This window comes from Centropristis striata, chromosome 6 (assembly GCF_030273125.1).
Source record: "Centropristis striata isolate RG_2023a ecotype Rhode Island chromosome 6, C.striata_1.0, whole genome shotgun sequence".
In the NCBI taxonomy this organism is placed as follows: domain Eukaryota; kingdom Metazoa; phylum Chordata; class Actinopteri; order Perciformes; family Serranidae; genus Centropristis; species Centropristis striata.
The window spans coordinates 6985557-7012868 of NC_081522.1; the positions used below are offsets into that span (position 1 = coordinate 6985557).

General features: G+C 37.2%; 1 long non-coding RNA gene across 1 annotated transcript in view; it reads right to left on the reverse strand.

Annotated features, from left to right (window-relative positions):
• Nucleotides 1-10800: 10800 nt before the first annotated feature.
• The window catches only part of LOC131973893 (uncharacterized), a 32275-nt gene continuing 15763 nt past the window's right edge, over nt 10801-27312 (reverse strand). Inside the window, exon 3 of the long non-coding RNA XR_009394594.1 lies at nt 10801-10897. This is a non-coding gene — a long non-coding RNA (uncharacterized LOC131973893). The remainder of the gene's footprint in view (nt 10898-27312) is intronic.

Consider the following 27312-nt stretch of genomic DNA (forward strand, 5'->3'; position numbering starts at 1 on the left):
ACTTTTTGTGATTTTGACTTTTTTTCATGATTTCAACTTTTTGTCATTTTGACCTTTTTTCATGATTTCAACTTTTTGTCATTTTGACTTTTTTTCATGATTTCAACTTTTTTTGTCATTTTGACTTTTCATCTTTTCAACTTTTTTGTCATTTTGACTTTTCATGTTTTCAACTTTTTTTTCTCATTCTGACTATAATCTCGTTATTTTTACTTTTTGTCCTCATATTTATATAAATATATACATACATATAGACAGTTCTTTGCAAAAGTCTTAGGCAGTGTGAACAAATGCCTAGAAGAATTGATGCTGATTTGAAGGCAAAGGGTGATCAAATTCACTCACTTTGCATTTAGTTTTTGATTTTAAAAAATTCATCAATTCTATTTTTAAAAGCATTCCTATTTGACAGCATTTTTTTCAACACTAACCTAAAACCCTTGTGCAGTACTGTACATGTATGTTTATGTATATATATATATATATATATATATATATATATATATATATATATATATATAACAAGAAGCATATTATGACACCTCTCTCCAATGGACAAGGAAAAGCTCCAAAACAGTTTAGTACAATTGAAGTTTTCCTTGGGAAGATAAACACAAGAGAGACCTTCTTCCAAGGCTTACAAGTATCCGACAGTGGAAATTACATACATTTCAAAAACCACAATGACATAAAATAAAATTAAAACACATTATGACTTACCTGCTTTTTTTTTGTCATTTTGACTTTTTTTCATGATTTCAACTTTTTTGTCATTTTCACTTTTTTCATTTCACCTTTTTTTTCTCATTCTGACTATATTCTCGTTATTTTGACTTTTTGTCCTCATATATATATACATAGATGTAGACAGTTCTGTGCAAAAGTCTTAGGCAGTGTGAACAAATGCCTAGAAGAATTGATGCTGATTTGAAGGCAAAGGGTGATCAAATTCACTCATTTTGCATTTAGTTTTTGATTTAAAAAAATTCATCAATTCTATTTTTAAAAGTATTCTTATTTGACAGCATTTTTTCCACACCTGCCTAAAACCCTTGCGCAGTACTATATATATATATATATATATATCTTACCTTGTTAACAATATCACAAAAACAAACTTCCTAAAAGTGACTGTCACTTTAGCAAGAAACAAAATCCTCTAATGAGGAATATGAACAGCAGAAGGTGGTCTCTGCAGTTCATGGTGAGCAGATAAATAAAGATCCCTCACTATGTTTAACTGTTAGTGAACTTCAGGAGAGGACATACACCATCACCCAACAAATTCAGAGACAGAAACCTTGCACTGCAACACAGTAACCAAAATATGACATGAGCACGTCGATCACTACCTCTTTCAGCGTTATATTCAGGACTCTGCACAGGGCTCTGGCAACATGCAGGAAAAAGGCTTCCACTTTCCCCTTGTGTCTCCTTGATCCACAGGTTTCACAAAGTAAATAAAAAACTACATAACATGTAAAAACTCTGAGTAGTATTTCCAATCCAAGCAGATCCACAGTGTGTCTGCCCAGTGGTCTGTCCAGTCTGTGGAGAGCTCACACTCTAACTAGACTCTAATAGACTTCAACTGTGTTTACAGACTGTCTGTGTGTTCTGTGTTCTAATTTATGTGCAGACATCAGAACACAGAACACATGGAACCCTGAGACACAAAAACACACACAGCATCATTTCAAATCATAACATCATTTTCAAATCATAACATCATAGAGAGATATGTTTTGAAAGATTAATTTTATATGTCAAGGTGGATTTTCATTGTGAAAAGTAAAATGTTTATAACAAGAAGCATATTATGACACCTCTCTCCAATGGACAAGAAAAAGTTCCAAAAAAGTTTAGTAAAATTGGATTTTTCCTTAAGATAAACACAAGAGAGACCTTCTTCCAAGGTTTACAACTGTCTTGACAGTAAAAATGACAAACATTTCGGAAACAACAATGAAATAAAACCATTAAAATTAAATTAGATTAAATTAAATTAAGGCAAAGGGTGGTCACATTAAATATTGATTTTGATTTTTCTTCCGTCCACTCACTTTGCATTTTGTTTTTTGATAAAAATATCAATTCTGATTTGAAAGCATTCTTATTTTACAGCATTTTTTCCCACACTTGCCTAAAACTTTTGCACAGTACTGTACATTTCAACAAAAAACACAAAAATGAAACCAAAAAAAATATAAAACTAAATAAAGATGCCTCTCATGACAAAAACTCAACCCAAAACCCTTTTAGTTTAGAGTTAAAATTGGAGTTTTCCTTTGGAAGAAACACACAGGAGAGACCTTCTATCAGAAACTATAACAGCAAAACTTAATAAAAAGCATATTATGGCATTTCTATCCAGTGGGCAAGAAAAAGCTCCAAAATGTGAGTTAAAGTTGTGAAGAAAAACACACAAGAGACCTTCTTTTCATGCATGCAGGTATTAACAGCAACAATGACACAAATAATCATAACCTTGTTCACAATATCACAGAAACAAACTTCCTAACAGTGACTGTCACTTTAGATTCCTCATTAGTGGACTTGGGGATTTTGTTTCTTGCTAAACAGCACAATGTGGTCTCTGCAGTTAATATAAATAAATAAATAAAGATCCCTCACTATATTAAACTCTTAGTGGGCTTCAGGAGAGGACATACACCATCACCCAATAAATTCAGAGACAGAAACCTTGCACTGCAACACAGTAACCAAAACATGACATAACTTAGTCTGAGCACGTCGATCCCTACCTCTTTCAGCGTTACCTTCAGGACTCTGCACATGGCTCAGGCAACATGCAGGAAAAAGGCTTCCACTTTCTCCTTGTGTCTCCTTGATCCACAGGTTTCACAAAGTAAATAAAAAACTACATAACATGTAAAAACTCTGAGTAGTATTTCCAATCCAAGCAGATCCACAGTGTGTCTGCCCAGTGGTCTGTCCAGTCTGTGGAGAGCTCACACTCTAAATAGACTCTAATAGACTTCAACTGTGTTTAAACAGACTGTCTGTGTGTTCTGTGTTCTAATTTATGTGCAGACATCAGAACACAGAACACACGGAACCCCGAGACACAATAACACACACATCATCATTTCAAATCATAACATCATTTTCAAATCATAACATTATAGAAAAATATGTTCTGAAAGATATACATATATATATTATATATTATATATATAATAGCATCTAAACTTAATTATATTACTTACTTAATTCATATATATATATATATATATATATATATATATATATATATATATATGAATTAAGTAAGTAATATAATTAAGTTTAGATGCTTACATCTAAAGAAAAAGTGGTATATTGCACCAGGAGTTCACACTTTCAAAGCCCCTTTGTCTAAATGTAAACAACCAGTACCTTCGTGATTGATCTGAAACTAAAGCAGAGACATAGGAGTAGACATTAGCAGCGTTTTCTTGCACTGGAATAGAACTTCTGACCACAAAACAGCTAAGATAAGGCATACTCTATCGTTTTGTGGATTTATTTTGCTACTCTTTCGGGGCTAGCTTGCCGAGTTTTCACTGCAAAGGTGATGAGACTCTATGATATCTCTATAAGCAGCGGAGTACCTGGCTTGGACACCGTTTGTGTGGTTTGGTTGAAGTGGTGACATTAGCAGAAGCACTAAAGTGGACATGCCCTGTTTTCGAATTTTTGTCACATGCCCATTTGATTGCTCGGGGATTGAACTATGTTTTGTTTGGGTGGCAATGCTTGGTAGAGGCTTTTAGCTGAGTTTCTCCCCGACAATTTGGTGTGTTTCATGTTAGGATTGGTGCTTCCTAACAGATGCGGATCGTCTGTATTGTGAATGTATCTCATGCTACCTATACATCAGAAGACTTTGAAAAGATTTGGGAAAGACTCCTGATAACTCTGGTGTCCCACCTGCTCACATTTAAAGACAAGTGTTTATTATCAAGAATGTTTCCATGACTGTAGATGTAAAAATTACAAAAAAAGGACACAAAATTATCGAAATAGACACAAATTGACCAAAAATAGATGTACAAATGACTAAAAAAGACACAAAATGACCAAAAATACAGTCACAGAAAAAGGTATAGAGAGCAGCTCCCATAAACCCATAAACACTTTAAAGCATATATGAACCAAGCAGGACATAGTGTGTACATTTCTACAATACTGTGACACATAAATGGAGGAGATACTTTCCTCACTGCATTGCAAGAGATGATATTGGCTGTGATGTAGATGAAACTATGTGGCCAGACAGAGAGGAACGTCTGGATGTGCATGAATGATTTACAGTACTATGTATGTTGTATGTTCAGTTCCATTATGTACTGCAATATTTTTTACAATTGTGCACAGCTCTACCCAAAGGGACTTTATGTTTGTTGTAAATAAGGGTGTGTTTTTCCTTTTGCACAATGCTGTTAACAAATTAGAATTGCAAAGAGCATATGCAGTAAAAATGTGAAACATACATATTCAGTGTGTTGAACTCAGTTACCTCACTGAATACAGTAATGTGTATTTTTACTGTAGTTTTCAAATGGCTGTGTAAATAGTAGAAGGGCTGTCTTGAGCATTTTCAGGTATTTTCACCAAGATCTGACTTTTTTGCATTGGAAAACATTTCCAGAGTAAAATGTCATAATGAAAACATGACAGAGCCATTTGACTATCTCGTTCATAACAGGCGGCAATCTCCGTGCCTGAGCATGGAGGCCACCAGGAAGTGCATAAAGCCTGCAATTCACCGAAAATTCCAGTAGAGGGTGCTAAGTTTGGCTGCAAAAGAAATCTGCCCATTCATTTCAGTGCTAAATTTGAAAACTTCTCACTTGATTTATTACCTCAGAAACATTTTTCAGGGACAAAATTATGGTCTCAATCGCTAGTAAAAAATCATCTTCAAGACAATTTGATGTCAATAGTTCTAATAATGGTCCCATTTAGAAGAAAATAGAAGATAAAGAATCGTATGATTTGTGGCATTTCTAGCTTTGATTGACAGGTCACTGACAAGGCGAGCCGTCACCAGGAGAGAAGCAGAGCAATGCGTATCCATGGAAACGTGTCAATAAAGTTATATATAACGTTATATAGATAGAAAAGAGGACGTTTACCGATTTGGTCTCATAACTTTGACCCTTTCACTGTATTTTCACTTCATGACAGTTTATTTGAACGTTTTGTTCAGTAAAAATGTCTTGTTCAGTGTTTGGTTGGACTAACAGACACTCCAAGGAGTCACTGCTCAGTTTTCTGAGGTAAGAAAGATACATTTTGTTTTTGTTTTTTTGCTAGCCAAAACTAACATCCCAGTTAATGCTCCAGTTAATGCTAACATGAATTAGCAGCGGCTTCTCTCAGTGAGGTTGCCGGTGTAGAGAGGCTGTAGTCAGTGTCGTCAGATCCCTCGCGCTCCGCCACAGTCCAATTATGGTCTGCTCCGCGTATCGGAAAAAAGATGGCGACGCAAGATGGCGACAAGTATAACGCTGAACTCGAGGCTTCCAACGGGCAGTCCACAAACCAATGGGTGACGTCACGGTGACTACGTCCATTATTTATATACAGTCTATGGTTTATAAACATGGTGTCAGCACTTTTCATCTTGATGACACTGACACTTTCATTGACATGAATGCTTGCTTTTGAGGAATGAGCTATCCATTTTGAGCAAGTGACACGCTTTTCCAGGTTATCAACAAGGGTTTGCAGTTTGTACTAATTGTTTTGAGAAATGCATTAACTGTTGCAACAAATGTAAATAATGATGTGACAAATGCACCAAAATGACTGCGAAAAACTGTAAACCCAACCCGCCTGCTAAATCCAAAGGTATGTTGCTGTTAAGCTGCCCAGGAATATATTATATACAATATCTAAATATTTAATGCTGAATTGCAAGAAAATACATAGAATTATGATTATACTGATTTACCATTTTGTTTTTCCTCACTAATTGTAGTGAGTGATGTATCCTTTCCTTACCGTCGACACAAACATAGTTACTAGAAGTTAATGTTTGATCACATTAATTGAAGAAAGATTTCCATTTTATTGTTATTTTAAATTTTATTTCTATGCATGTTGCAATGTTCTGCGTTTTCTAAGTTATGTTGCCAGAAAATGGCCTTATTCTTAATCTCAGGTTAGTTATGTTTAGGAAGTTATGTTTTCGGTTTGGTTTGTTTTTGTTTGTTTGTCTGCAGGATTACAGAAAAACTTCTGCCCAGATTTTCATGAAATTTAGTGAAAGGGTGGATTATGGGCCAAAAAGGAACCAATTTAATTTTGGAGTGGATCCAAATAATTTGGCGGATAAACAACTTTTTTTTCACTTTTGTTAAGAATACAAAATAGGACCCTTGGCAGAAGTGGGCACTCTGAGTGTCCTTCTAGTTTGTTGACTGTTTCTAATAACTGGCTGATTTATCCATTAGTGGTCACAACATGGGACATGTTTTAAAAGGCGTCTTTGGACAAATCTGAGGAGAAAGCAGCAATTCTGAAATGAGGTCTGAAATCAGGCTAAGAATTTTGCTTTAGACCGAGAATTTTGAAAATTGCATCTTGATTATTAATGCTTCAAAGCATCCTTGAAACAAGTAGACAAAGAACGGAGGCTTTATGTGAGGCTTTATGTGAAATCATCTTGCCGCACAGATTTTTTTTCAGGCAGGGTTAACATGATCTTTCATGCAAAAAACTGCAAAATGAAAAGTTAACTGTAACTCTTTATTCCTGTCTGCAGAGTGCTGATCAGGTCATCATTACCTGAATGCAATCTCTTTCTCATGCACAGCTGAAAAACCTGAATAGAAGCGGATTTGGTTTAAATTACGGAGTCTGTAACTCTGGTTTGAGCGTCGTGATTTAGACATTAGCAGCACAGAAGGGCCAGTTTTCCAGAGTCAATGCCTGTAAATGATTTGAATGACTCAAAGGTCATTTTCCACAGTCTGGGTACTTTCTCTACGTTCTCTACAGAGGGCAAGCTATGACTCAGGGAGTTAAATTTTACTGAATTCAGATGGTTTTAGAAATGAGTAGTGAAGAAAATTTCATTGAATGTTATCATCACTTGATCTAGCAGTGTATGAGCCAGAAACTTTTAATGATCAACACTTAGTTCCTGTCTTTGTTTTCTGTTTTCTAAGACTCCTCGGTGAACCTGCTATGAAGCGACAGATCTTAAATGTACTCACACTTCTGTGAAACAGACTTGTTATTGAAATACCAGTTTATAAGCAAGTTCATTAGAGCGTCTGCATAATACTGGACCGAGGCGCCTTTCACACCAGCCATGGCATGAAAAGAATGGTAGTTCAGACCACTGAGAGTTCTCTGTTTGTGTCAAAGCTCATAGTTACTGACATTCGTGTTTAAATAAAGCAATAAACAGGGAAAAGACTGGCATGCCAAACTAATAGACAGTCTCAGAGTTTGGTGAGGTGGCTGGCAAATAGAGCTCCATATCTTCTCACTTAATGATCTCCCATGTGTGCTTTGGCAGATATGGAGTATGAACACAGTTCCAACGACTGATGCAATTCCATTACACCACACGGTTTAATGTGCACACTGGTGCTAAGTTTAGATACCCAGAGGTGAAACAAGTTTTCAGCCTTTTTTAATTTAATATACTTTGACCTGGAGGGGCATTATGTAATGCACGACCTTCATTGACTTCTACCCACAATACTGGGACCTGCATGAATATCATCACAACTTATTTCCTCCCACGCAAATCTCCCTCCCATCCCTGTGAAGGTAGCCTATAATTAACATAAAAAAGGTCTGATTTCACAACAGAGACAAGTTAAGCTCCTTCTCTCTGTGTGTGTGAGAGATGTGGGGTTTTTTTGTGGAGTACCTGCTTGTAAAAAGGTGTGCACTAAATATAAAGCAAGCCTTTGTTCCAAAAAGGTGTTGATGGTATTGTTAAGCTGCGGTTATTGATCAATATCTTTATCAGCTCCTGCATATAAGTGTATATAAAGGCTGTCAGTAGATTAATAGAAAACAAATCACCAAATGAATAAGAAACCAAATATTTGTGACACCTGGTTAATAGCATCATAAACAGATGCAGATTCAAAAAGAAAAGTGCTGGTTGGCCAGACATTAATTTAAGACAATCTTTCACATTTCCGTGGTAAAATCCATGACAAAAAGCATCCATGGGAATATGACATGAACATGAGCTTTTCACTTACGGGTTTTGTTATTTGCCCACAACATTCCTACAATATGTAGTAGTATTAAAATGATATCTCAAGGATGCTGAGCTTCTGTTGTAGATAAATTCAGCTTTGCAAATGGTGCATATCACTGTGTTTGTTACCTCTCAGGCTGGCCGCTGAAGGTTTTTTGGCTTTTGTTACGTGACATCAGCTCTCCAAAAAGGACGTAGGTAAACAAAATGCCTTAATTGCATTAACATTTTTAACGCATTATGTATATTCAAATTAATTGCGGTGATGGACACATTCATTTTGACAGCCCTAGTATTTTTTTCTTTTCTTTTCTTTTCTTTTCTTTTCTTTTCTTTTCTTTTCTTTTCTTTTCTTTTCTTTTCTTTTCTTCTCTTCTATGTGAGATTTTTTTGGATAAGCCCATTATGGGTTTCTACGTCACCTAGAAATGTATTTAAATTAATATTTTATTTTTTACATTTTCTATGACTATATCTGTATTTGCTGCATGTCTTCCCCTCACTCTCCCCCTTCCTGTCTCTCTGTGACTATCTGATAAAACAAAGAATGCCAAGAAAAAAATATTGTGTTTACAATCCCTGTTTGACTGTTTAATTTCAACCCATTCATAAAAATATTGATTTGCGGAAATTATCTAATTGCAGTTCTTCTCTCAAATATTACAATTGTGATATAACTTGCAACTATTTTCCCCTAAATTAAATTCCAGGCCACTTGTCCACATAGTGATAAACAAGATATACTACATAATCATGTTTATCTTGTTTCTACATTCACAGAATAAGATAAAGTCCTCCCAGAGTATATTTTAATAAAAGCAGTGTCAGAAAAGTCAACTGTCTTGTCTCATTTTCAATTAAATAAATTCTACAGTATATTGACATTTGAAATAAAATCATGACTCATTCAGGGAGTGTATCTTTCAGAAATGTGATACACGATTTAGCTCACCATTAACTGCCTTGCTAGAAGCAAAACATTAACATTTCTGACACCAAGAAATTTGCTTTGCTGTGGATTCCTGGTTGACAAAACAATTAGTGCAGCTGTGGCACAGAGACGTGCAGCGTTCCTGCTGCTGACGTGACACTGATGGAGCATGGAAACATACACTGCCACTCCACAGGTTTAGCTCTGTCATTCACACAACAGCCTCATTAGCAGGCTGACACTGTGTGTTTGCACTGAAAAGCGGCAATTAAAAAGCATTTCTAAACCATTACATTAATATATGAGCTGTGCTATGAGGAGGTTACGCATGTTTGAAGTGAATCATCCTTAGATGAATCAATATGACTAAATTCTGAGTTAGAGGGGAAAGAAGGACACATGCAGTCCAATACAAATCATTTTTCAAGTATTATGTAAATAATATTATGACATTACGATTTATGATGCAGTGATCCTACAAATCCTGAACATACGTTTTAAATAATAAATCAACATCCAGAGGAAAAACTAAACTACTAGATTGCAGTGCTTCCCTGAAACAAAGCAACTTCCAACCACTTTCACAAAATAATCCCTGCGTATGCAGCAGTAATAATAAATAATAAACATGGAAAACAATCAGCCAATGCATATTGACCCAATTGACATGTCATTCCATGTGTCTCTAATTCAGATAAAATCCAGATGAGATTTGACTAGGGTTGCAAAATTCCATGAATTTTCAAAGTTAGAAACTTTCCATGGGAATTAATGTGAATGTATGCGAATAAACCAGGAATAAACCGGGAATTTACAAAAATAAAGGTTGGCCCTAAACAGGGAACTTAAATATGTTTGGGGGAAATATTTTTGTGACCATGACCATGCATAATTCATGCAAGTACACTTGAATATCTCTGCTATTCCTTGTTCTGGCAATTTTAAGGATTGCACTAAGTTACTGGGTGAGCTGGCCAAACACGAGGCACATAATACTCTGTTCAGCAAGTTTTAGTAGCACATTTGTATTCCATACACCGCACAATCCCGAATAGCTCTTTTACAGTAAAACAAAGCCCCATACACCGCTCGACTTATGACTGTTGTATTTCCCAGCATTGATTCTTCAGCAAGACTCAATGTGGCCCTATCTTCCCACCTCATACATAACCAAACGACACAGGTCACCCATTTACACATACTCCTCTCACATGGTGTTATCAGGGTTAGGTTCACAGTTTGAGTTCCCACAAGGCCTTGTGTCTCGAATATGAAGTAGGTCGCTGCCTACCTCTTGCCCCACCATGACAGGAAGTACCAAATTTCCTTCACATCCTCAGTCACATAGCACACTGCTTACTGCAGGGTGCTGAGGCCACCTCCATCACATTCAACTCACCAAGATATCGCATTTACAAAAAGAGGGTAAAATAGTCTTTCTCAGGGCTAATTGTGAGGGTAATAATCTCTATTTTAAATTCCATCTTTGGCTTCACAGAGCAAAGCTTCGGTCTTAAAGGCTCCTAAGACTTTAAATCATACCTATCGATCTAAGACTGCCTGTTCAAACTGGCCTCTGTCCTTTGAAAACTCTGGCTGTTCCGTTAATTTCCCAAATGGCTTTAACAGCAGACTTGTCGTGAAACTCCCCAGTGGAAGAGCCTGCCATTTTAAATGGTATTTGTTGTCCTCCTCAAGACCCATTTAAGTTGTCAGCTCGAGAGCCTCTGTTGAAATCACAAAGAGGGAAGGTGAAGAAGTAAGACAGAGACCGGAGGAGTGAGAAAGAGCTTCAGAGTAGACACCGGCTATTGTGCTGTTTCAAGGATTTATGTCCTTAGAATTTGAATTGCAGATAGGAACAAAACTGAAAAACTGTGGCCACCAATCTCCTCTATGTAAATAAAGGGTTATTTCTAACCATCGTAAATCATCCTGAATACATGTAATGGCATTTAGTTCCGTGAAGCTGCACCAATCAATATGCTTTGTCCCCACAGAGAATTATCACCCGACTCTGCAGTTCCTGTCATCTCTGCAGAGCATTTTAGCATCTTTCAGCTCATTCTTTTGGACCCTGATCTTTCTTTTATGTCCCTGATTTGCTTCACATCTGTTTTGTTTCTCTTTTTACTGGATATGTTGTTAACTTTTAATTAATCCCACCTACACCAATAGTCACAAAATGCAAATTGTGTATTAATCCTTCACTTAATGTAGTCCCTTATGATCCTGTTTGGGTAATTATAGCATCCACCTATTTTATGAAATAATTGAGCCCTTTTTAAGTATCATTGTGAGTATTTTTACAAGTCAGAAAAAGTATTGAGAGACCAAATAACCCATCATTGGTTTTGGTCTTTTCTTGACCATAACAAAAAGCTGAAATAACACCAGCCTTGTCCTTTAAATAAGCCCCAATTTGATAAGACACGAGCACCAGTGATGCCAGACAGCCTTGCGTTGTTTAAAGTCCTTGTGTGTGTCAGCTGCCACTCCACACTGTGATGCCACTGTTGCTCTCCAGCCAGTCAGAGGGGATTAGCGAGTCCGTCAAATGCCTTTGATCAACAAACAGGCTTGAAAGGGACAAGACACTCCACTTTCCCGCAGCTAATTATCTTGAATGAGCTACCAGGACAACAACAACGCCAGTGCCAAAGCAGTCAGCTCTCTTTGCTACATGCTTATCATTTGCTGTCACAGATAACATACCATTACAAGGTCAGAGCACTGAGTCACTGCGCCGTGCATCGGTTTTAAATACTGACCTTTGATTTAGAAGGTTCCAGCTGACATTTTAGTCTAAAATAAGTTCCTTTTTTAAAATATAACGACAAGACAGAATCTTTAACGATTTTCATTTGGGAGGGTCAAGAGTAAAACTTTTACCATGTTGATATAACAGAAACTTCCTTTTATACACTACCGGTCAAAAGTTTTAGAACACCCCAATTTTTCCAGTTTTTTATTGAAATTCAAGCAGTTCAAGTCAAATGAACAGCTTGAAAGGGTACAAAGGTAAGTGGTGAACTGCCAGAGGTAAATAAAAAAAGGTAAGCTTAACCAAAACTGAAAAATAATGTACATTTCAGAATTATACAAGTAGGCCTTTTTCAGGGAACAAGAAATGGGTTAACAACTTAACTCTATGGAGTCTTGGGCTATTTTGTCCATTTTTTAATTCTTTTCATGTCTTTGTAAGTCATTTTGTTTCTTTTGGTGTCTTTTTTAGTCATTTTGTGTCTTTTTTTGGTCATTTTGTGTCTTTTTTTGGTCCTTTAGTCCAACATAAAATGTGATTTTGAATCTTTTTTTTACTTTTAAAACACAATCATGCTCAATAAAGAATTTTAAATGTTACAAATTAATTTCAGAGTACACTGAGACATTAAACTGCATAATTTTCAATGAAATTCTGGAAAAGTTGGTGTGTTCTAAAACTTTTGACCAGTAGTGCATGTGACACTTGTACATCCGATTTAAAATTCAGTCCAGCTCAATTACAGACAAAAGCTTTCCTATTGGTGTAAAGGCTCAAAATCTGTTTCAAAATGCAATAATCTCTTCACAGTCACACCTGCTGAAAGTTTTTAAACCTGAACTGTGAAATTCAAAGAGCATTTGCGAGAACATCTATTACCACGGGGCACCAGGAGGCCATTCCTATTAAGCTGCTTTGAGAGTTTTTTGGAAAATAAAAATAGACGCTTCTATAAGCTGGGTATTGCTGAGGAAAAATGGCCAAAGGGGAAATTCACAGCCCTCTTGAGAGAGTCACACCTTACTGATCATGCTTTAAGCTTTATCTTAGGCATGTCCACACATATTTACTCTCCTGGGAGCAGAGCTGTCTGCAAACTCCGAATATATGGCTTGTTGTAACAAAACAGATAAAATACTAAAATGAATAGACACATGTATTTTTTTGTTTTTCGATAAAATGAATTTGGGTCCGAAGTGAAGTAAGGTTACATCAAAGCCCAGAAAAGCTGCGCTGAGCTTGTGATTGTCTGCTCAATGTGCAGCCCTGACCATGACATATCCTCCAGCTCCTCCAGCTGAGAGACGAAAGGACGGAGGCTGACCTTTAACCTCTGAATATGCGACATCATTACTGCAGACAGAAGAGTCCTGCCCACAGGCCTGGGCCTGGGCTTTGTGTGTGTGTGTGTGTGTGTGTGTGTGTGTGCGTGTGCGTGCATTTGTCGGAAAAAGCTTCCTGTCCAACAGAGGACACATTATTTCCATCATCATCTATCACAGGCCAAAGCATCACTCATAGAGGAAACAGTGGAGATAATGTGTCCTGAAGAAACGCCTCAGTCTTGTTTTGATTGAATAACTGCTATGACCAACCACAACAAATGCCCCCTACCCCAGAATATATCTGAGTAATTACAACTTATTTTCAGATGTAGGTCTTAATGAAGTGACGTTGTTTTTTTGTTTTTTTTATCTTGTCATTAAGAGGTCAAAATATTTCTAACTGAGCTGGAATTACTGTCTTTGCTGAGTTTTCTTGTGTCTAGGGCTCCTTTATCATGATGGATGACTAGGAAAAATATCAAGTAAATCAAGTTCAATAAAAATATAAAATGTAAGCATAATACAAGACAAACTGACCTGGTGATCTGGTGAAGATGAACTGAATACAATACGCCCCAAAGGCAAAACATTACATGAAATAAAACTATGTATTTCATGCATATTGAATGACATTATTGCCAAATAACTTTTTAATATAGCTATTTCTGATTTTTTATTTACTTTGAAAATTATTATTCTTATTTTTACATTTTCAGCGTATTCGGTGGGGGGTTTGAGGGTCCTCTCATAAGGAAATATTGTGTTTTTCTATTTTTTTTAAATTCATGTAATTTTTGACCATTATAAAAACCATATATGTATTCAGAAAGTTGGAAAAGCTACAGCAGATAATAAATAAACAACACCCAAAAAGAGTGAAGATAAAAGTTGTTATATAAGTTCACTGGGGATCAACTACAACTGTTAGATATAGGAAATGTAATTTGGTTAGTTTTCATGCTCTTCACAGTGATTTTACATGAATTCGGTGCCTAAACCTTATAATGGTAAGAAATTAATTTATCATTATCAATATCAATTATATAATTGGCATTTGACAATGTATACAAATAATATATGGATATATTATATATAATATTTTAATGATTCTGTAAATCCCCTGGTTGCCAATAAAAAATTAGATAAATAAAAAATAGGAGCTAAATGTGACAGGCATTAGATATCAAATCCATGTCAGAAAAACTGGAGTGAATTAATTATTCTTTTAAAAAGCTATTTGTCTTGCAGCACAGTTCACAAATCTATTCCACGTGTTATCCATGACATTTCCAAACAGTGAAAATTCACAGAATAATTTTCAGATGCTGTCATTTCCTGAAGGTGAAATCAGCAGGTTCGCCAAGCACCTCAATCCAATCAGTGAACAATGAAACTTGATAGAAAAAAAAAAGATATCCGTACGCCAACAAAATAAAGAAGCAGCCACAGGTGTTGTAATTTTAAAATAAATAGCAGGAAAAATGAGGCGTGGATGAGAAATTGATGTGGGAAAACAGCACGTTGTGGGCGATCATTGGTTTGCTTTTCATGCATATCTGAAAGGATCGTCCTTTTGAAGTAATTCCTTTGCAAGTAAAAATCGCATTTTCCGGGCAGTTTTCAGAGGAGATGATGAGAAAAAATAAAATGATTGGCACCAAGGGAGAGAGACCTGTAGGCCACTGCATGTTGTGTCACATCAGTGAAGTAGATGCAGCCTGTAAGGCCCGTCTGCTGTGACTAAGAGCAGCGTGTTCACAGCTGAACCACACACTACATGGGTGCCAACAATCATTTGACTTGGCACCGGAGTTGTGCTATTGGCTGTATTTATGGTATGACTTCACATAACTACAGTACAGGTGTTTAGGGGTGAATTTTGCCTACTTAAACACAAGAAAATATCTTATGTATTACACATTTTGCCAGTTCTAGTTAATTAACCCATAAGAACCCACGGTGACACCCGTGTAACAAACCCTTTAAATCTTCTGGAATCTCCCATATTCAGCTTTATGCTTCACTTTAACTCACTGAATCCCTAAACAAGACTTCTCCAAAATGTGGCTGTGACTGGAAACAGAAGTGTGAAAAAGTAGCTAATTTCAAAAAGCTTATATTTGTTACTAGGCTACGTTAAAACCCATTTAACAATTCAAATCTGTTAATAGGGTGTCCTGTATTACATTTAACCTGTTCTGACCATATTTCCAGAACAAATTAAAGTTACAATTATGATATATGTTATGGAGATGCAAACAAAAAGGCAAATTTGTGTCTCTGTAAGCAGAAAATGTGTCTAGTTTTATTTTAAAATAAGAAATATCATAAACATAAATACCATAAATGCCCAATGTGAGACATATGTCACATCACAGATCTTTGACATTTAGGGGTAGTATTTTTTAATTTTTTTTTTAAATCATAAATGTGTTCAATGTGGTCCACTTGGTCTGTGGTATATCCCCCATAATTTTCCTTTTAGGATTACTGGGTCTGGGTTCTTATGGGTTAAACTAAAATGGAAGTTCAACTGTATTACTACCATAGCACCAAGCTGAGCCTGAGTACACTATACCAAGATATTAAAATGCAACACACATTAACCCATAATAACCCAGACCCAGTAATGGAACATTATGGGGGATATACCACAGACCAAGTGGACCACATAGAACACATTTATGATGTTTTAAAAAATACTACCCCTAAATGTCAAAGATCTGTGATGTGACATATATACGTTACATTGGGCTGTTATGGTATTTATGTTTATGATATTTCTTATTTTTAAATGAATCTAGACATGAAAACTAGACACATTTGAAACATTTGAAATGAAACTAGACACATTTTCTGCTTACAGAGACACAATTTTTCCTTTTTTTTAAGTAACAAAATAATAATAAATCAATTATACATAAAACAAATAACCATTTGCCTTTTTGTTTTAATCTCCATAACATATATCATTATTGTGACCAGAATAGTGATGTTAGACAACAAATTCCATTTCAGATTTGTTTTTAAGTAACAAAATGATAATAAATCAATAATAAATAAATATAAATAAAACTGCTTCATTGGAGGGCTTCTCAACAACCTACTGTAACTGCAAAACACTGCAAAACACACTTATGTACTTAAGAAAACATACATGAACATTTCTAGAACATTTAAAATGTTTGTGACACCCGTGTCACCGTGGGATCTTATGGGTTAACACAGCTATTCTCAACCTTGGGGTCGGGACCCCAATTGTGGTCAATTTGTGTCTTTTTTAGTCATTTTGTGTCTTTTTTTGGTGATTTTGTTTCTTTTTTGGGCAATTTTGTGTCTTTTTTGGTAATTTTGTGTCTTTTTGGTCATTTTGTTTCCTTTTTTTGGGTGATATGAACTGTGCGTGTGAGATTCTGTTCAGTGAGCGAGGGTCGGGGACAACATGCTTGTTAAATTGGGGGTCGCGACTCAAAAAGGTTGAGAACTACTGGGTTAACATACATTAATAATTGCAGCGATCTGATCCTGACGTATAGGAGCCTGCATTGTGTAGGCAGTCGGTATATAAAACGGTCTGAAAGAATATTTCCTGTCATAACATATCTTTCTCAAATACACCCTGTAGAAAAACAAAAGTGCTAACATGCCACACATGATGGTAGTTAGTAGATAATATATGCAGCTTTTACCACCTTTAAACTGAGTGGAAACCATGTGGAACTTTGAAGTGCTGCCAGCTGTGCTGCCAGTGATGTTACATTAATAAGCTGCAAATATAGTGACTGGCTGCATGGTCAGATTAACCTGCTAGGGGGCCCAAGGGCAAAAATTGATTGCTGGGCCCCTGTTAACCCTCATGTTCCTCTCACTCTCTGTGTTAATCCTGCACTTGAATAGTAACTGGCCCTAGGTTGGCTGTAAAGTAGTTTGAACACAAAATTATTTAGCACATAACACACAAGTAAGTGCAACATCAGCTAAATAATTACATAATAGAAACCTACTTTCTCAACCGGCTTCTTACTGTGAATGATGCACAATATTTTCTGCCAGTTATCACAATTTTGTATAATTCACATTATTTCTGTATCCCCCCCAACCCCTGCCTGTGCTCTTCACACTACTTTTAATTGATGTTGACAGTTGATAGTAATATCTGTAGGAACCATTTTTGTGTGTTTATGAACATGAGTGTGTATAAAATATGTGTGCTCATGTGGTGTAATTCACCTTTTGCACAGTAGGTGGTATGTTGAGCACAGGGAGGCTTCAAGTCAAAGCAACCTGTAATCACAAGGCAGTGTGCTAATTACAGTCAGAAGCTCGTTTTTTTTTTTTTTACCATCTCGAAGCCTCGTGTGTAACTTAGAATTCTTTGTTTTATGTGGATTTAAGTGCATGTGGATCACCTTCTGTGGTTGGACTGGATGGTGAAGAAAACCTAGTCAAGTCAAGCCACTATCTATTCTTGATCAACAAATCATTGATGTAATGCTCTGAACATTGTCATTCACATTTTCAAATTAATCATTAAAAGATCAGCTACATGGCATCAAGTGTGATATAATTGCCATATTTTTCTGGAATGTTCTACACTAAGGCCATAATATGGTCACATTTTCAATTTTGCTAATCCTCCTTTTGATATGGCTGAATTAAATTGAAAGCTTATTTCAATCGATTTTCTGTTCAGAATTGAAATTGTGACTACCCCATATCTGAATCATTCTCTGATGACAGTTATTTGGTAACTGTCAATCAAATCACACGCACACCGTCCTGATGTTTTTAGTGTAAAACTCTAAATTAATAATATCTCAGGATGTTTATACCCTTATTTAGTAATGCATATTTAATGCAACAGTGATAAAACTGACATTGAAGCTCTTTTGAAGACTTTTCAGGGCCCTTATAACAAGACCTGAATAATGAGGCCCTTATTACCTCAATTGATATTGTGCTTTTGTGGTGTATTTTTCCCAAACAATTTCACAATCAATTAAGGACAAATCCCTTAAAACACAGCAAATCTGGTGCTTTCAGGGCCCCTGAGGTTTTTAGTTTGCACGTTGCATTGTTGGTAATCCAATAACTGCGGTGCAGACAATTTAAGATGCACAGAGATTAATTTACTGAGTGGCATTTATCTGCTTCTAAGTAGGTGACTTGACTTCCTTAAACTGTTTTTAACGGTGTGAGTGCAAAGTAACAGCTGGCATAGTTCTACAGTAATAAGCCAACCTACACTTTTCTGTGCTGAGCATTAATACAGTGCCAAGTAATGTAAATCTGTAGAAACTGCCAAACAAAGGAGAGTGAGTGTAAGAATGTGTATATTGAAGGAGACAGGCAATTCAAATTTTGCTTAACAAAATGGAGCAGTCATTCAGTTCCCACTTGGCAAGTTGTGACAGCTGTTATATTCATTGTGGTAACAAGCTGTTACAATGTCTGCTGCGTTTCCCGCTGAATCCTGATGTAGGCTCTGTCATTTTCTCCATCTGAGGATTCCTCCAGCCAAAATCATTATAGCACTTATTTATATCACGCTCGCTGGCAAGGCTATCTTTCATTTGGCTGCGCCCGAGGTCTTCCAAAGGGGCTCCATTAGCAAACTCCTCATCACTGTGTTTACTTTGGTTCTGTCACATAAGGGGGATGCAACATTCCCCATGCTCTTGTCTCTCCATCACATGCTGGTTAAATTATTCACAATTGATCACATTCCAGTAGTATAATTATCACTGTCCGACACCGACACCTCAGCAGTTTCTTAGCAACTGCAATCGGCACATTTTCTGCTTCCACAACAGCAGAATTTTCCATCTAGTTGAAGCCAGACTCATTGCCTGTGGAATTCTTGAAAAAACGGCATCGGGATTGTCCTAAATACACACTGTCCCTCGTAATCAAAGCTGTTTTATTGCTTTAACACTAACTCCTAATCGAATTTCATTTCAACAACCATTTCTGCTCTGCCTCAACACATCTTTGGAAACAGTGGCTCTTGATGTGAGAGACATAAAGAGAGACAACAGCTCCATGCACACTGGATGGGGAGATGAAAAAAAAAAACACCGGACTGCACTCGTCCATTATTCATCCACCCTTAGGAGCTTGCTTTAGAGCTGTATGTCAGCATGGATGGAAGGCAACCAACCCAGGCCACAGGCTGAGGTAGGCAGCCTCGGTCTTAGTCAATGAGCTGGTGGCTCAGATGGCTGTGTGGACAGCAGCCAAAACAAACAGGAGGGAGGTTCAGAGAACAGAGCATGGACATTGTTCAGGATGGTTTCAGATCAGTGAATTGCCCCTTGGATAAGCTTGTGGTTCACCAGAAAGTCCTAGGAATTAAACCTCGGGCTTGAACTTACTTTTTTATCTTTTGATTTCAAAACATCTGAAGAAATGTGAGAATTATATCGATAACAGCTGAAAAACAAACCGCTGTGCAAAGGCGGAAGTGAGAATACAGAAAGTGTTATTTTTGGGGTTTATTTCTCTCCTTAGTATGAAACAGGATTACATAATTCCAAGCAAGGCCAGTCTGATAAATTGGTCAATGATATCTTATTGCATATATATCCAGATTTGTGTATATATTGTCTAATAGATAACAAGAAATTGCAGTATATAAGATATTGTTGTGGTCATTTAAAAACAGTGTCCTGATACATTCAGGTAGTAACTTTATTTTCTCAACTATAAAATGTCCCAAACTATTTTTAAAAAAAATTACATTTAAAATATCCTTACATGTTCATGTTAAAAACAATCAACTAATATATCATCTTAGGGTCTAAAAACAATTAGCAAATAACTTAAACTTTCAATTTTGATTCTCTTGCTTGTTTTTCAGGAAGTCAGGCAGTTAGCTGCAAAACTTTTGTTAGACATCAAAAACAACAACCAGTGCAACAAGAAGAAGTTGTATCAGTCCTCACCCTGATAGCCCACTAGAAGGTACATTGGGACCATGGATGTATAATAAGAACTGGATAGGGTGCCACTCAGGTGTCTGAGCATGGAGGCAAACCAGGAAGTGCCTTAATCTGCATTCTACTGAAAATTCCAGCAGGGGGTGCTAAGGTTGGCTGTCCATTCATTTCAGTGCAAAATAAGAAAACTTCTCACTTGATTTATTACCCTCAGATAATTTTTTTAGGACAACACTATGGCCTCAATCGAGAGTAAAACATCTTCTTCACGACCATGATGTTAATAGTTCTTATAATGGCCCCATTTAGAAGAAAATAGATGAAAAATAGAAAATAGATGATAAAGAATCGTATGATTTGGGGCGTGGCTACCTTTGATTGACAGCTAGCTAACAAGGCGAGCCGTCATCAGGAGAGGAGCAGAGCAATACGTATCCACGGCAACGTGTCAATAAAGTTATATATAACATTATATAGATAGAAAAAAGGACGTTTACCGATTTGGTCTCATAACTTTGACCCTTTCACACTGTATTTTCACTTTATGACAGTTTATTTGAACGTTTTGCTCAGTAAAAATGTCTTGTTCAGCGTTTGGTTGGACTAACAGACACTCCAAGGAGTCGCTGTTCATTTTTCTGAGGTAAGTAACAAACATTTTGTTTTTGTTTGTTGCTAGCGAAAACTAACATCCCAGTTAATGCTCAAGTTAATGCTAACATGAATTAGCAGCACTTCTCTCAGTCAGGTTGAGGTGTAGAGAGGCTGTAGTCTATTGAAATTGAATTGAATTGAATTGAATTGAATTGAATTGAATTGAATTGAATTGAACTGTAGTCAGTGATCAGATCCCTCTCGCTCCTCCACAGTCCAGATATGGTCTGCTCCCCGTATCGGAAACAAGATGGCGATGCAAGATGGCTACGAGTGTAACGCTCAACTTGATGCTTCCAGCGGGCAGGCCACAAACCAATGGGTGACATGACGGTGACTACGTCCATTATTTATATACAGTCTATGGTGCCACTCCTTAGCCAATTTTTCCCAGTGGCCAGTCGTGGTATTGGAGTTAAAAAATCCCCCTGAAGCTTGGAAAGCCTTTTCCCCATAGACCACAATAGCAAAAGAGACATCTGTTAAACTGTTAGGACACCTCGAACTGCAAAAAAGCTCAATTATGTCACTTTTAAATACGGTGTTTTTTTATTCATGAAGGTTTTATAGCTTTAACATGTCTATAGGCAAAGTGGAAACTTGCAGGTGGGGAGAGTGGGGCAACACTAGTGCGCATATTTAGTGTGTTGCATAGTGAGGAAGTCAACCCAGACACCAGAAAACCTTTTTAGTGTATGCAACAGGTGACCATTCCCATTGGACTCAAATGGTATGGAGTAAGATAGCTGTCAGAAAGATGTGTGCATGATTCCAACCATTTGTATTCGTAATGTTAAACATTTGTATGTCAATAAAATAGTTGTACACAAAATTTTGCTTTCATATACGTGAGTCTGAGAAATTGTTTGGGTTAGGATTGTTTTTATGTGAGTATGAATCTAAAAGCTGTGAGTGACATACAAATGTCTAACATTACGAATACGAATGGTTAGAATCATGCACACATCTTTTGATAGCTATCTTACTCCATAAAAAAAATCTTTGGATCTGGTATCCAGGTCTTATAATACATCCATGATTCTTTTCTCTAAAAGTTTCCTGCAGTCACAAAGTGATAATTGCTTCTATTGAGAATTGAGGTGATCAGACATTACAACACACTTGGGTGATCATCTTGGCTGTCCTACAGGGAGGCAGGGAATGGGCGGTGATGTGCTCTAAATTTAACAGTTTGCAATCTGTCTCTGTAGGAGGCCATTTATCGCACTCGATGACTTCAACACTGTTGTTGCAGCATGGACCCGTGTTTGACTGAAATCCAGATTGTGCGGAAACCACTTTCTTCATTTCCTAGCAGTCTATCTATAATCAAGAGTCTAGTTGCTATTTGGAGGAAGCGTTCAAACAGGAGCTGACGTCCCAATCGACACAACAGCCAATCTCCTGTTCTTGCTTCTCTTTGACGTCGGATATTAAAGCTGAATGTCTGCACAGGCCTCTGCTCTCTTATCAGTATACCAGGGAACTTGGCCTCCTCCTGTGCTCTGGCTTATATTGACATTTAAAGAAGTCCCTCACTCAGACACACTTGTGTGTGATACCAAACAATTCATCTTCTTCTGGTTAAATTGCTTTTTCACAATCTGATGCAAAGCTTTATGGGATGCTGACTGATTTCCTGTTAAGCTCTTCCCTGCCAGTCCGGTTTACACAGAATGGCAGATTTGGGTCATTACGAATGCTGTTTGCGTATATCTGATTTTAAATTTAACATTAAAATATTGATTTTAATTTAATCCATGTTTGCTATAAGAGGTGTTGTATCACATATTCAAATGCAGTACTGAAATGCTTCACAATAAATCACATCATATATTATTTCCTGATGCATTTAGCAGCCTATAACAGTGCAATAAGATACAGGTGAAAGTTCTATAGCAGAATATCATTTAAATTGCTTCCATATACTCTAGAATATGTGGTTTCTTTATCCAAAGCATTGACCACAGACTGTATAAAATGGGCATTGACACATATCCCGACCTCACCACGAGGCATAACCCATTTCCTTTGACATTCATGATGCTGTTAGGATGTTTTTTTTTCAGTGCTTGCTTTCTATTCAGTCCTTCACAGCAGAGAGGGGATAGCGACAGATGAAAAAAGCTCCAGGCCAGGTCAAAACCAAGGACACAGTTGTACCATATTTGGCAACTTTTCACCAAAATACAACAGGACTTGTTTGTCAAAAGGGCGCTAATAAATAATAAATAAACCTGAATTGTAACTTGCTCAGCATCCAAATGAAAGAATAAGGTTTTCCAAGAAAATGGGAATCGAGCTTACCTCTGGCACCTTCCTGTGAGTTCAGCGTGTTGACTCTAAAGTCGGCACATTTTAGGATGCTAATTTGTAATTGATCTAGATGATTTGGCAGAACTCAGACTGTCTCACTCAATGGGATTCTCCTGAGAAGCTTTTTCAGCTTTTAATTAAAGGCTGTGCAATTAACGTGTGATTACTTTTCAGACTCAATGACAGAAACAAGCTGACGGACCAAACACAACAATCAGTGGGAGAAGCTTTACTATTTCTCCATATTATACAAGTATTTCTCTTTTTGTTTCCAAGATGATAACCACATAAAAAAAATATCCAAATTGATTCGATAATTGTTAGAAATATTATTATTACATGTTAATTTCATGTTTCACCACCAAAATGCCCTTTGAATATACTGAATTTCAGAGCAGAATCATAGAAAATACATGATCAGTCATAAACAATACAAACAGAAGTATGGCCAGATGGTGTTGTTGCTTCACAGTTTGCATCTCTTTCTGTTCATACTATTACCAACTGGTTTCACTTGATCTATAGGCTTTACTCATTACGAGCGTTTGTTGGTAAGATTTCAAATGGGTTTGTTATGCTACACACTTTCTGGTTGGCATTAAAGTCTCTGTGTTTCTACAATAAGGTAAACATTTTTAAGTATACAGGGTGTATATATTTGCTAATTTAAAAAAAATATTACAAAAGCAAATGAACAGTCAAATATTTGGAAATTAATTACAAATGAGGAGAAGACATTGAAGTTTTTTTGCCTCATTTACAGTTGCATGAAGCACATCGAGACGGTTCTCGATTTCTTGCCATGTTTGCTATAGCATAGCCTCATCAATGCTCGCAATGGCATCAGTGTTTTTGCCATTTTAAGTCTTTATTGACAGTGAGAAAGACTGATGGGGAAGACATGTGGGAAAGGGCTCCCACTTACAAGGACATGGCCTTGTTAGAGATTAATAAAATTAGCAATAATCTGCACCATGACCTTTAGTAAAATGCTGGTTAGAAATGTATTTAGCATAGCATTAACCACACAATTTATATGCCAGGCACAGCACACAGAAATTAGGAGTATCAACAGAAAGTACATACTGATAACACTTTGCACATAACCACATTTTGAGAGCAGGCAGATGAAACACTGTAGCACTGTTGGTGCTACAATTCAAGGTCATGAGCCCAGGTGGAGACAGGCACTGACAAACACTTGACAGATACACAGGGCTTGAAGCAGAAAAAATTCCTGTGCCTGAATTTTTTTTATGCATGGGGGGGGGAGCTCTGATGCATCATGTATGATGAAATACTAGCATTCAGTTAAAAGGAGATCCAGATCAAAGTCATTAATGATATGGTACTGACAATTAAAAGTATCGAACCAAACCATCTAGGGCATTCCCCCCCGGGAGAAAATTTTTACATTTTTAGGTAAAATGAATCTATTTTGTGCACTTTGAGAGCTAAATGAGAGCAAACATCCAGAGGGCACCAAATAATTTTTTGCACAGTTTATCACGGGATCTCGCGGTCTTCCGTATGGTCAGGATTATCGCGTGTTGTCGTTATCTCGCGTGTATACGGCTGGCTCGCTACGCTGCCGTTACGTGCCTGGTGGGAACTGATGCCGGGCAGAGGACGGAGCAAACCCGCGGCGGAGCCACTCCGCGCCCGGTGGAAATGTGGGAGAGCGCACGCACGGACCGTATAGCCGTGTTTCTACTACCACCGGGAAAGTCTCATGCCACACCCTCTCAAATGTCCGCTCACTCTGCGTGTCTCCACAACAAGTTAGCCCCCAGAGCGATTTAGAGACTCTGGAGGTGACGTATGGTTTTCGCCGTCGTTAACTGTGCACAGCAAATGATCATAAACAAAGCAGCATGGCTAATTATTACGCACAGTGTCTCCGCTGATCATAAACATAGTGATCGTGAATTAACGGTACTCGCTAACTGCGCACAGAGTGTCTGGTGCTTGTTGTAAACAAACAGATCGCTGTTTCTCCTGCAGCAGCAGCACATACACACTGTACTGCTACAGAGCTAACTGCCGCTAACGGCGGCTCTTCTTAACGAGCCGGAAGCTGAAGCACCAAGATGCTAGGACTAGCCTGCGTGCCAACAAAATGGGCGGGCCGAGTCTAATCATGGTGCTGCCCCAACAGTTTTTACCAATCAGATAGTCACACATTCACATTATAAAACTCTGTAAAAGTAAGAATAGGTATCCTTTTCTGGGAGGTGGTTACAGCTAACAGCTTAGCAGCCTGTGATTTCTGAACAGAGAAGGCCCATGTACATGCTCACTCTTTCATTATTGCCTTAATAAATAGTTAAAAGTATTTTATTCTCCTCTCATCTGTTCTGCAAAAAAAAAAAAACCTCTAACAGCCTCTATGGTACGTGCTCTACCAGGTGTGCCACCAGGACGCCACGATGTCTTGTGTCTTTGTTCAATAAACAATATATTTCACATAACCCCACAGAAAGATTTTTTTGTATCAATAAACCATGATACACATTGTGCCTTCTCTTAAGGAGTAGCCATTTTTATAGGGTCTCATTTACTGTTACCTATTTCATCAACAGGGTACCTGAAATACACAAATGCAATATGATTAAAAACTTTGATAACTACTGAGTACATACAACAAATCTGATTAAGACATTTCATCAATTGGCTTTGGAATACATTTTTATAGAGACTTCATGGACACCCTGTACAGCTCTTAAACATTGTGCATGTTTCGCTTGAATATTTTTGGATATTGACTTTTTAATGTTCTACAAAATTGTGGCAATTTTAGAGAGAAATTTGACATTTTGGTGCCAGACTTTGGTTTCTAATCATATTTGAACTTATTGAAAGAAAACTATCCAGACTCTTTTGTCATTTTCTCTGATTTTGGTGCGCCTGTTGGAATCGAGCCTCCAAGATGATGTCTTGCCCCCTGTGTTTAGTAGGTGGAATGAGAAGCTGTCTGACAGGAGATTTGTCATGGATGTTGACCATGTACTGATGCTCCATCACTCCCTGGACTCTGTGTGGGTGTTTGTGACCTACCGGACCTGGACGCAGTCCCACATCAGCCTGCTCTTTGAAAAGTAATAACCACTCTCACAGGAACAGGTTGAAGGTTAGGACAGAAATCCAATAATAAACTTGGCTAAGTCCTTGTTCCTGCATGCTGGTTGCTGCATTGACATTCCCCATTTGTCAATAGATCCACTTCCTGATAGGGCTGCCACTGAAGAGCTTTGTACACGAAATGTCAAAACCGGCTGGTTTCATTGACCGACCTTCGGCCCCCACAGTTCAAGTTGACACCAACAACAATTATTCTTTCTTTAACAAAAGATCTTAACATGCTGAGTCAGTCGGCACAGTTAAATGGCAAAGCTGTTGGAGACTTTTTAATTTCTATGGAGTGTTATTTTCAACGATTAAGTAAGTAAGTAAAAAGCAAGCTTCCATTAACGGACAGGACTGGTTTCTGACATGTTTGACATTAAATCAAGTGAAATTGTCAGTAAAACATGTTTGATATTTGCAGTGGGATGTCTGGATTGTGTCACTAATGAAATGTGTGACACCAGTATGTGTACTTTGAGCACTACTGCCCACTAGCGTAGATGAAGGTTTAATCTGCTGCTATTTTAATTAAGTAAATGCAATGAGATAAGGATCACATACTGTTATGGTTCAGTTCAGTTGTTAATGTTTAGTTTCGCTTCTTCTCTTGCTCCATATCTCTCTTAGAGATATCACAACAGCAGTAATGAGATGTCATTCACTGTGAACTCTTCCACTACGCAAATTGTTTAGGCCTCAAGTTGTAAATCAAGACCTACATTTCTACATCAAGCAGATGCTTTTATCTAAAGCGACACTCATTTGAAAGTTTATACAACACAAGCTAGGATCAGGTCAAAATACAACACATAAGTAAGTGCCACGTGTGAAGTTTGAGTCCATAAAGACTTAGGTGCTATCAGGCTGTAAAAATAGTTATTTTCTTCACCTATAAGATGAAACATTTTACAATGTGTTGAAAGCCTGGATGATGGGAATTTATGGTTGTGTGTTCACACTGCAAAAAAAGAAAAGTTGGGTGACCTCAAAATTTCAAGGCAACAAACTTCTATAAAATT